General features: G+C 38.7%; 1 pseudogene; it reads right to left on the minus strand.

The window, feature by feature from the left end:
• Positions 1-140: 140 nt before the first annotated feature.
• Positions 141-617, minus strand: LOC122150716 (annotated as a pseudogene).
• Positions 618-10,177: the final 9,560 nt, after the last annotated feature.

The raw sequence follows: 10,177 nt of genomic DNA on the forward strand, positions 1-10,177 counted from the left end.
GGGTTTGAACCACCAGCCTTCTGGTTAGCAGTCAAGTGCTTTAGCCATTATGCTACCAGAGCTCCCATTTTACTTCCTAGAGCTTAATATTTGCAAATAAACCTTAGTGATTATATAGAAGGGAGTTTTGAAAATATATCTCACATAGAAAGAAACGTTGAGCCTAGAAAATATAAATATTTAAGCCAAAATGAAATAAAATGTAGTGTTTTAAGGTTATTACCACAGGATAAAAGTCCTTCTTTATAGCCCACAGTGTAGGAGAAATCAACAAACTCTCTTTGGGAAATTATATTCCAAAGCTGACCAGCAGTAGTGTAAATCACCACACAACAATTCTCTTCAAAGTGCTCCAAAATATCCAAAGAAGTCATTCCATGAGACAGGGCCCTGGGCGTATGTGATCTATTATATTATTGACAATGTCATCTATAACACCTTGGGCTTTGTAGAGATATCCACTAAATTCTTCCGAAGATTTTCTCCAAACAGTTACATCTTTTGTTTTCTTAGCAACTCTTCACTTATCATCTTCAATACTGGATGAGAATGTTTTTAAGCTTAGTGGAAAAAGCAGCAGCATCAGACAAGCATTCTATCTTGTGTCCCCAAGACATGACCCACTTCTGAAAAATGGAATCATACAGGGCTCTCCTAACGCTGCTGACACCCTCCTAGCTGTGTGCCACTACGCACGGGTTCCCGAAGTCCTTGATGTTGGTAGTAATCTCTGCAACCCCTCCAGGGATGTGGTACTGCTTTTGGTTTACTATTTTTGTAGGTAGAGGCAGTTCTAATGGCTTCCATTTGGCTTTTCCAACCATAATAGCCCTTACTCCACATGTCAGAGAGCCAATGTGGGAATTCTGCCAATTGCTAAGTCTATCTATTCCCATTATGCATTCTGGCACTGGGGAAATCACTACAGGATTGGTTCGGGGACCTACTGGACCCACTGTAAGACACACCTCAGTTAAGACTCCATCAATAACTTGACCTCCATATGCCCCCACTCTGAGTGGTGGGCCACAATGATGCTTTGGGTCTCCTGGAATTAGTGTCAATTCAGAGCCAGTGTCCAGTAATCCCCAAAACGTCTGATTATTTCCTTTTCCCCAGTGAATAATCACTCTTGTAAAAGGCCTCAGATCCCTTTGGGGAAGGCTGGGAAAAAGACTGACATAGATTTTTGGCAATGTAGTGGGGTTCTTCCTCAAAGGAACCTGGCCTCCCCTTCATTCAGGGGGTTGTGGGTCTGTAAACTGACTCAAGTCTGGGAATTGATTGAGAGGTCATGACTCTGTATTCTTGAGATTCAATCTAGGTTGATGTTCATGTGACCTAGAATTCTTCTGTCTATACATATCAAGTAAATATTTAGTAGGCTTGTCATGTATTTCACTACCAGGAACACCATGAGCAAGTAGCCAATGTCATAATTCCACATGAGTCAGACTATTCTGATTACTGTTCTGACTCTGCTGTCCATTTGGTAACCACACCCACCTTGCTTTTGTCTATTATCTGCCACCACTTGGCCCTACTACCACAGGGTCAAATCAGCCCCATCATAGTTAAGTGTTTTAGTTCAATTAGGACAGTTCCCATTGTCAAATCAGGTTTACATAAAATAGCAATCACAGCAGTCTTCAAGGATGCTGGAGCTCCCTTCACAAATTTATTCCTCACTGTACTGGTGAAAGGTGTGTCTTCTGGACTCTCCATTTCTGGCTCTAGGGGTCTAATCTGATAAATACATTCTAACAGGCCAATTTCCCTAAGCCTCTGGATACCTTCTTCTACATTAAACCAAGGCAGGTCTGGTACTTCAACTTGACTTAAGGTAGGCCACCGCATAATCCATGCCTCAGTAAGCCAACCAAATAAACTAATAGATCCTTTCCTAACCTCTCGAGCTGAAACATTGAATGAAGAATCCATACTTAGTAGACCTAAATCAATAAACTCAGACTGATCCAATCTTACATTCCTTGCACCATTATCCCACACCCTCAGTAGCCATTCCCATACATATTCTCCAGGTTTCTGCCTGTACATGTTAGCAAAATCAAGTAGGTCTTTTTGGGTGTAATGTACCACCTCCTCAGTCACACTTTCTATTTCACCTTTTGGGGTTTGTTTGGACTTAACTTTAGTTATAGGTCTAGCAGAAACAATGGGTGGTTGAAGCAGTTCCTGAGAACCTTGAAGAATATCTTCCATGACCTCTGCCTCAGGCAATGACCAAGCAGGACCAGTTTGGCTAATCCCATCAAACTGAGGTGGAGAGAATATTGGTTTTACAGTACCTCATTCACATGGGAGGGGTTCAACAGAATTTACAGGCTCCATATCCTGATCTTCCTGACTATTTATCCATATGTCCCCATTCCAGGTTTCAGGATCCCATTTTTTCCCAATCAATGGCCTCACTTTAACATCAGACATCATTCTGGGTTGGCAATTTAATTGGTGTTGTAATTCAGCCACCCTTACAATCAGACTCTGGGTTTGGTTTTCAGCAATATCAGCTCTGTTACTAGAAGATATAAGGCATTCTTTCAGAACACAACTGGAAGCACTGAGTTCTTTTATGTGACACTTAAGCCAAGACTCAGCAGCTCTGAGCTCATCTTGCTCTTTCACCACTTTGTCTAGTGTAAGTAGGACCAACCAACCAGCTTCTGTATAGTCCTGATGCTGACAAAATTGCAAAAAAAGTATCAAATATGCAATCACCCAGTGTGTCACTTCTCACAAATACTTGATCTATTGATTGTGCTATTTTGCATATTAATGTTGCCACCTCACACCATGGATTAGGGCCCTCTTTACTAGCAGAGGCAGGGTCACTAGTGTCTTTAAGATTAATCAACTGGAAAGGCAATTTAGAAAACCCATTCTTATGATTTTGTCTCTCTAGAACCACTCCCAGTACCAAATGTGTTAGACTGGGTTCTCTAGAGAAACAAAACCAGTAAAGCATATATATATGTACATATATATATATATATAGAGAGAGAGAGAGAGAGAGAGAGAGGAAGAGAAATTTATCTTAGGAAAATGGCTCACACACTTATAGAACCTGGCAAGTCTAAAGTTCTTGGATCAAAGAGGCTTTTCCCGACTCTTGTAGCTGCAGGGGCTGAGGAGCTCAAGGTTGGCAGGCAGTGTACTGGCTGTTGACTCCAACAAATGACAAATCCAAGATCTCCAGGCCGAATGATGGATTGTTCACTAATGGACAGTTGTAGGCAGCACAAAAGAATCCCGATCCACAGAGGAATGTCTCTTTTCCCAGGATGTCCTGGGAAAACCCTAGGGCAACACCCTTTCAACAGATTGGCTGCTCAAAATATAATCATCTGATCCCATCATGGGAATAACCACTTCACAACAGCTTAAACCACACAGAATTGTGGTCCAGCCAAGTTGACACACAGCTCCAACTATTACAACTCTCAAAACCAAACAGGATTTTTTGTTGCTGTTGTTATGATGCATAACCATTAATTTACATGGCTAGAAAATCAACCAAAATCTTTTATCCCATCCAAAGAAAAAATCCTATCAAATCCAAACAAAAAAGAACATTTTATTTTTGTTAATTTTTTTCTTAATTTGTTAGAAGTCTTTAAGTGGTCAAAGAAGTCAATCATCTTGGAAATCATAACTTTGCCAGAACCAACATTTCTTTAGAACAATTGTTGTTAGCCGTGGTTCAAGACAGACTCTCTCAGCCTAGAAGATATATTTTATAAATATTTGAATTGCATTATCTTATATAATTTTTGCTCCACTGTTTCTGTATCCAACATAAATTGGGATAACTCTTTCTAAATTTGAATTGTATTTTGGAAAAGATATTGCTCACTTTTTAGTGCAGAGAAGTATGTAAATATTTACATCTACCATTTTTCTACCTACTGTTTAAAAATTAGAGCTAAAGTTGTTAAAGTTATTAAAATGACAGAATAATGTGGTAATTCTTATTATGTTATTATTTCTGATATATGATACTACGTTATACATGTTAATACTTCGAAACATTACTGTTCTGCCAGTTGTAAATATTACATTACACCCAGCTCCTTGCACCAAAAACCTCACAATGACCTTTGATCAAAAGCAATACAATTGGACTGGTTAAAACAAACAGGATAAATGAGTATTGACTCTTTGCTTTATTTAAGGGCAAACTAGAAATGGATCATTTAACTTTCATTTGTATCCTATAGTAAATCATCATTTTGAAGGTCTGTATTACTTTATCCCACTATTAAAGACTTCTGTATTTTGTTTTGTAAGAATTTCCAGGTATATAGTAGAGCCGACAACAGATAAGGTTGTAGTCACTTCTTGGACACAGCCAGCTACCCAGAGGGAGTGAGTAGTTGGACCTGTGGGCTCAGGACCATGGTCGCAGGGGACATCAAGCTCAATTGGCATAGCATTTTACACAAAAACTTTGTTCTACATCCTACTTTGGTGAGTAGCAACTGGGATATTGAAAGCTTGCAAGTGGCCATCTAGATGTAACAGTGGGTCTCTCCTCATCCAGACAAAGAATGGATAAAATCAAAGACACAAGGAAACAATTAGTCCAAGTGACTAGAACACCACATGATCCTTAGCCTACATGACTATGAGACCAGAAGAACTAGATGGCGCCTGGCTGCCCCTGTCAACCACTTGGAGATCCTGGATAGAGAGGGAGAACAGTGTGGAACAAAACTCAAAATCATTTGGGAGAGGGGAGGGGGCATGAAGTTTGCTGGTCTAATAGAGCCTGGTAGAATTCCTGAGACTATGGCCTCTAGCTGCCCTTCAGGTCTGGAATTGAACCCATTCCTGTGGCTTTCACCCAAACAAAAGCATGTGAGCTGAACATTTACATTAGCTAGATATACTCCTTGGAGTGATCAATCATGGGAGAGAAGAATGGCTGTGTATGCACAGGGAAACAGCTTGGGAGCAGGAGTGCATGGGACGGAAGGACACAGGGAAGAGGTGGCTATGGGGAGGAAGTAGGAGGAGAGCTGTTGCATTGTGGGAGATAGCAGTCAATGTCAATGTGTATGTGTATGTGAATTGTTATATAGAAGATGAATTTATTCTGTAAATTTTCACCCAAATCACAATAAAATTTTTTTAAAAAAAGACTTCTGTAGTTTGTTGACATTAATTATACCAAAGAAAAAAACACTTTATGAGTTTAAAACCTTGTGGATAATTATCATGATCTTGTAGAACAGCTATTACATGTAAAGGATTAAGCGGCAGTTTAAAAATATCACTTGGAATCATCTGAACTCAATCCATTAGAAGATAAAAGCAGTATACTTTTAGCAGTGAAGCTGAAAGTTGTTTTTTTTTTTTTTTTTTTTTTTAACCAGGTCGTTATAGCTATGGCTATATGACCTTATTCAGTAAAAACAATGTGAGAAATTTGATTTTAAAATGACACAGTCTATTAAGCTATCTAGGTAAAATCTGGTATAAGGTCAAACAGCAATACCAAAAAACCAAACCCAACTCACTGCCATCAAGTCTATCTGACTCATAGTGACCCCGATTGGGTTTCCAGACCTATAAATCTTGAAGAACAGTGGGAAGTAGATTACCTAATCTTCCTCCAGGGAGTAGCTGGTGGGTTTGACCTGCCAATCTTCTGGTTAGCAGTGAAATGTCTTACCACTATGCCACCAGAGCTCCATTCAAAGAGCAACAAAAACCAAAAATAAAACTCATTACTATCAAGTTGTTTCAAACTCATAGTGATCTATAATGCAGAACACAATCACCCCATAGGATTTTCAAAGCTGTAAGCAAGGAGCCCTGGTGGTGTAGAGGTTAAAGCATTGGGCTGCTAACCGCTAACCAAAGGGTCAGAGGTTTGAACCCACCAGCCATTCAGTGGGAGGAAGATTTGGCGGTCTGCTTCCCTAAAGATTTACTGTGCTCATTCTACTATGGGTTAGAACTGACTCTATTGGAGTGGACCTCCAAATCTTTCTCCCACAGAGCAACTGTTGTGTTCAAACTGCCTGCTTTTAGGTTAGCAGCCAAATGCTTAACCACTGCACCACCAGGGCTCCTTCAAAGAACAATAAGACTGTAATGATTATAGAATAGTTAAGCTCAATTTTTTCTACTTGAAGACAGAAAGGGCAAAACCAATAAAATATTCATCAGCAATATCTTTATAAAGGAGCTCTGGTGGTATGGAGGGTAAGGAATTTGGCTACAAACCAGAATGTTGGTGGTTCAAACCTACCAGCTGTTCCATAGGAGGAAGATGAGGCAATCTACTTCTATAAATCCTTGAAAACCCTATAGGGGTTGCTATAAATCAGAATCAACTCAATGACAGAGTTTTTTTTTTTTTTTTTTGGTATATCTTTATAAGTTTTCTCTTTCAATTATTCTTGAAAATTAAAAGTCACTCAAATAAAACAATGAAATATGACTTTAAGGAATGGTATTTTACCACTATTTTTATTTATATTTTAAAAATTATTATGATAAAATGTATCTAGTATTTGCTATTTTAACCATTTTAACTAATTAACTCAGTGAAGTTAATTACATTGGCCATGTTGTACAACAGTTATTTAAAATACTTTTCACCACCTTAAACAGAATCTCAGTTCAGTGTAAGCAATAACTCCCCATTTTGCTTCCTTCAGTTCTTGATGACCACTAATAAGCTTTTGTTTCTATGCATTTGCTATTCTAGATATTTCATTTAATAGAATCATACAATATTTGTCTTTTTGTGCCTGACATTTTACTCAGCGTAACATTTTCAAGATTTATCCATGTTGTAGCATGTATCAAAACTTCATAGCTCTTTCTAAATGAATAATACTGAATAATACTTGGTCGTATGTACATGGGGTCCTGCGTAGCACAAAGAATAAATGAAATGACTGGCTACAAATCAAAGTGTTGCTGGTTTGAATCCATCCAGGAATCCTCAGAAAATCTAGTGATCTATTCTATAATACTGTAATCACTGAAAATCCAGTGAAGTGCAGTTCTCTGAAACACATGATGTAGCTATAAGTCAAAATCAACTTAAAGACAAATAGGTTTTCTTTCTCTCTCTCTCTCTTTTTTTAACTGTTATTGTGATTTGGATGAAAGTTTATAAAGCAAATCAGTTGTTAATTCAACAGTACATACGCATTTTGTTTCACATCTTTGATTACAGTCCCCTCAATGAAACATCACTCATCCGACTTCCTCCTTATGTTTCTCATTTCCAGTGCTTCTTCTGTCCTTACTCTTCCTGTGCCCTTTGAACTTTGTCTTTGGGCAAATTCTTCCCTTTTGACTGCAAACGCTTGATTTTTCTAAGGGGAGCATACTTCCCTTAGAAATATTCCCTTGTTTACCTTTTAGATTTGTCTATTGTTTGGCTGAAAATTGAGCCTTGAGGGCTAGTTCAATTTTAGGTCTGAGGGTGACTAAGGCCTATAGTTTTGGCATTTCCACCAGTTTCTATCCTACCAGCATGCCTGGTTAGTGTTGTGATTTTGAATTTAGTTCCACGTTTTTTCCCCCACTCTGTCTAAGATCTAATGTAACCCCTTTTGGTACTGCTAGCTGGGCACCATCTAGAATTTCAAGCCTCAAGGTCATGGAGATTGGAGAGAATGTGGTTCATTAGTCCTTTGGACTAATTGTTACCATGTGTCTTTGATTATCTTTAATCTTCTTCACTCTAGATGTGGAAAGACCAATAATTGCATCTTAGATGACCTCTCATAAACTTTTAAGACGTCAGGTGTTATATTCTATAATATAGAATATTATATTTGTGACCATGTTATGCTAATTGACCTTGATGACCTCCAAAACTATGGTCCTGGCCCCACATGCCCAGGGGTTTATTCCCTCAGGGAGTTTGGTTATGGCTAAGAAATTTTTATAACTTTTCCCATTGTATACTCTACAACATTCATGGATATATTAACAGCACATGTAAATACATAGGTAAAGATATTCTCTGTCAAACAATATTTGTCTTTTTATGCCTGAAATTTTACTCAGCATAACATTTTACTCAGCATAAATATATATGCATTTGTAGGTGTAATCCATTTGCTTTCACATAGCTGTTTGAGCTTGTGTATCTATCTGTGGATCCACTGGTAGATTATTGTTATCATTGTTATTGCAGGATTATGTGTGTATGTGACAGTTGTTGTTGTTGTTGTTATGTGCCGTCGAGTCGGCCCCGACTCATAGCGACCCCTCCTTGGGTTTCCGAGGCGGTATCACTACGGAAGTAGGATTGCCCAACCTTCCTTCCGGGGACAGTATTTACTTCTATTCCCTTTAACTCTTGTTGTACTTCTCCTAGTGTCTTTCCTTGTCTTGATTATTTTTAGCTTACCCACCAGCCCTTATTATATATCGCCTTCCCTTTACTCAGGATAGTATGTGTCTGCTGTGTAGTTAATCGTTCACCTTGCCTTTCCTTCCCATCTTAGGTAACCATTAAAGACTGAATCTTTTGTGTGAAAACCTTTTCTTGACCTTTTTATAATAGTGGTCTCATACACTATTTGTCCTTTTGTGATGGACTAATTTCACTCACAGAGGAATGCAGAGTCATTGTACAAAAAATAATTGGTTGATGCCCAATTATTTCAGAAGACAGCATATAATCAAGAACAAATGGTATTGAAGGAAGAAGTCCAAGCTACACGGAAAGAATTGGTTGAAAACAAGGGTCCAGGAATTGACAGAATACCCACTGAGATGTTTCAACAAACATATGATGCAGGACTGGAGGCATTTACTCATCTATGCTAAGAAATTTGGAAGACAGCCATCTGGACAGGAGCTCTGGTAGCATAGTGTCTAAGGCACTTGACTGCTAACCAGAAGGCTGGTGGTTCAAACCCACCAGCCACTCCTTGGAAGGAAGGTTGGGCAATCTACTTCTGTAGTGATACCACCTAGGAAATGCAAGGAGGGGTCTCTATGAGTCGGGTCCAACTCCATGGCACATAACAACAACAGCTATCTGGCCAAGTGACTGGAAGAGATCTATTATTTGTACCCATTCCAAAGAAAGATGATCCCAAAGAATGTGGACATTGTCGAACAATATCATTAATGTCACATAAGTAACATCTTGCTGGAGTTCATTTAAAAATGGTTGCAGCAGTATATTGACTGGGAACTTCCAGAAATGCAAGCTGGACTCAGAAGAGGACGTGAAATGAGGGATATCATTGGTGATATCAAATAGACCTTGGGTGAAAGCAACAAATACCAGAAAGATGTTTACTTGTGTTTTATTGACTGTGCAAGAATGTTTGAATATGTGGATCATAATAAATTATGGATAATATTGAGAAGTATGGGAATTCCAAAATGCTTAACTATACTCACGAGGAACCAGTATATTGACCAAGACACTGTTGTTCTAATAGAACAAGGGGATACCACGTAGTTTAAAATCAGGAAGGGTGTGTATCAGCGTTGTATCCTTTTGCCATACTTATTCGATCTATATGCTGAGCAAATAATCTGAGAAGCTGGACTATGTTAACAAGAATGTGGTGTCAGGAATGGAAGAATATTCTTTTACTAAAGTATAGCAGTAACACTGGCTATATGCAGAGGGAGCTCTGTAGTGTAGTGCCTAAGGCACTTGACTGCTAACCAGAAGGCTGGTGGTTCAAACCCACCAGCCACTCCTCAGAAGGAAGATGGGGCAATCTACTTCCATAGTGATACTGCCTCGGAAACCCAAAGAGGGGTCGTTATGAGTCGGGTCCGACTAGATGGCACATAGCAAAATATGCAGAAGACACAAGCTTGCTTGGTAAAAGTAAAGATGAATTGAAGCATTCGCAGAATGGATTACACCTGAACTTAAAGAAAATGAAAATCCTCACAACTTGTCCCATCATAATAAATGGAGAAGAGATAGAAGTTGTCAAAGACTTCATATTATTTCATATTACTTGGATTCACAATCAAGACCTATGAAAACAGTACTCAAGACATCAGACGTTGTATATTACACTAGGTAAATCTGCTGCAAAAAATTTCTTTAAGGTGTTGAAGAGCAAAAATGTCTCTTTGAAGACCAAGGTGCACCTAACTCAAGCTATGGTGTTTTCAGTAGCCTCATATGCATGTGAAAGCTGGA

Source organism: Orycteropus afer, unplaced genomic scaffold (assembly GCF_000298275.1).
Source record: "Orycteropus afer afer isolate SDZICR_OR568_19922 unplaced genomic scaffold, OryAfe1.0 scaffold00212, whole genome shotgun sequence".
Taxonomy (NCBI): Eukaryota; Metazoa; Chordata; class Mammalia; order Tubulidentata; family Orycteropodidae; genus Orycteropus; species Orycteropus afer.